Below are 2,405 nucleotides of genomic sequence, written 5' to 3'. Positions count from 1 at the left end.
TCTCCCTTTCCCTCCATCCATGTGCATCTCCTTCCTCTGTCTTCCCTCCCCTCCATCCATGTCCAGAATTTCTTCTTTCTCCCCTCCATCCATGTGCATCTCCTTCCTGTCTTCTCTTCATTCTCCTCCATTCATGTCCAACAATTCTCTCCCTGCCCTCCCCTCCATCCACCCATGTCCAGCAACCATCCTCTCTCCACTGCTCTTCCCTCCATCCATGTCCAGCAACTCTCTTCTACCCTCCCCTCCATCCACCTATGTCCAGCAACTCTCCTCTCCCCTGCCCTCCCCTCTATCCACCCATGTCCAGCAACTCCCCAGCCCTCCATCCATCTATCCATCCATATCCAGCAATTCTCCTCTCTTCCCTGCCCCCCTTCATCCATCCATATCCAGAAATTCTCCTCTCTCCCCTGCCCTCCCCTCCACGTCCAGCAATTTCTCCTCTCTCCCTGGTCCTTGTCCTCCCGTCCATGTCCATCGATGCTCCTCTCTCCCCTTTGACCATCTCCCTCTCATTCCCTCTCCAGCACTCCTAGTCCCCCCTCTGTCTCTCCCTTACCCAGTCTCCTAAATTCCTCCCTAACTTTCACCCACTTCATTAATCCCCCATTCCCCATACTCTGTACTTACCACCCCTCCCAGTCCCATCTATCTCCTGCACCTTCCTTCTGCTCACCACCCCTCCCAGACCCATCCTTCCCTCTGCTCACCACCCTCTGCTGAATAAAGAAGACAATGTGGATGCAGGCAGCACAGCAGCTCACTGGTTTGCTTGCTGTGCTTTAAGTGAATGGCGACGGCTGCGCAGGGGAGTAGAAACAGAGATTTTAAATCAATGGCTTCCTTCTGTAGTCGCAGCAGCGAACTGGCGGGCAGCGGCACTAAAAGCATAAAGCAGCAGATCGTTTCTTTAATAGTATTGTGGACGATAAAAATGAAACCTTAGATTTGAATTTATCTTTTATTCTTTACTGTATTACTTATTTGTGTAAACACTCATAAGAGTTATTATGATTGTTAAAAATTAATAAAGAGAAATAAAAAAAAAAAAAAAGCATAAAACAGCGAAGCTCTTCGATTCCATCCTTCGCTAGTTCGCTTTCTGTTTCCTGCCCTCTCAGTATCCCGCCCACCAGAAAGGAAATGACATCAAAGGAAGGCGGGACGCTGAGAGGGCAGGAAACGGAAAGCGAACTAGCGAAGGACGGAATCAAAGAGCTTCGCTGCTTTATGCTTTTAGTGCCTCTGCCCGCCAGTTCTCCGCTGCTGCCAGTCTGGAGAGATCAGCTGGGTGGGCGGGCCTGAGCTGAAATTGGGAGGGCCTGGGCCCACTCAGGCCCACCCGTAGCTACGCCCCTGCTACATAAGCACACAACTGTGGAACGCATTACCGAGAGCCTTGAAAATGAGTTACGACCACCTCAACTTCTGGAAAATACTAAAAACTAACCTGTTTACCCTAACGATCCAACTTAAATGTCTGATCTCTGCAACAGAACAACACTAAAGTACGTAATGGCTTAACACAACTCTCCCGCTGTACGTTTCCCTATTGTGGCAGTGCGACACGAACTTTACCTACCACAACATCACTTTGTTATTTGTTCACACCGGTGTCAGCAAACGCCTCTCCGGTACTATGTAAGCCACATTGAGCCTGCAAATAGGTGGGAAAATGTGGGATACAAATGTAACAAACAAACAAACAAATAAATAAATAAAATTGCAGCATGTCAAGCCTAGAACAAGATCCATTAATAGAATTATCAATATGTCTAACAGGATGACAGTTGGGAAAGACTAGTGTATTTCATAGCATCTTGCAGTTGTATCAAATGCAAAAATTGAGAATCTGGAACATTGTATGCCATTCTTAATTAAGCAACAGTCTTAAAACTTCCCTTATCTATTATTAACTTAGGGGGCTTTTACTAAGCCACAGTAGAAATCAGCTGGGCATCTCGGTGTTTACCGCCAGCTGATTTCTACCACGAGCTAAAAACGCTAGTATAGCTTAGGAAAAGATCCCCTGACTGAGGAACCAAATATCACACTTTTGCCAAATGTACTGGTTTAACGGTTCTTTGTTAATCAAAATATGTTTATTATTCCATAACACTATCAGGGGCATTTTCAAAAGAGAAGGGTGCCCATCTTCCGACACAAATCGGGAGATGGGCGTCCTTCTCTCAGGGTCGCCCAAATCGGCATAATCAAAAGCCAATTTTGGGCGTCAACTGCTTTCCGTCGTAGGGACAACCAAAGTTCCCTGGGGCATGTCGGCAGCGTACTGAAGGTGGAATGAGGGCGTGCTTAAGAGATGGGCATCCTCGGCTGATAATGGAAAAAAGAAGGGCGTCCCTGACGAGCATTTGGCCGACTTTACTTGGTCCATTTTTTTT

The sequence above is a fragment of the Microcaecilia unicolor genome, chromosome 3, assembly GCF_901765095.1.
Source record: "Microcaecilia unicolor chromosome 3, aMicUni1.1, whole genome shotgun sequence".
Classification (NCBI taxonomy): Eukaryota; Metazoa; Chordata; class Amphibia; order Gymnophiona; family Siphonopidae; genus Microcaecilia; species Microcaecilia unicolor.
This window is presented reverse-complemented; position numbering follows the sequence as displayed.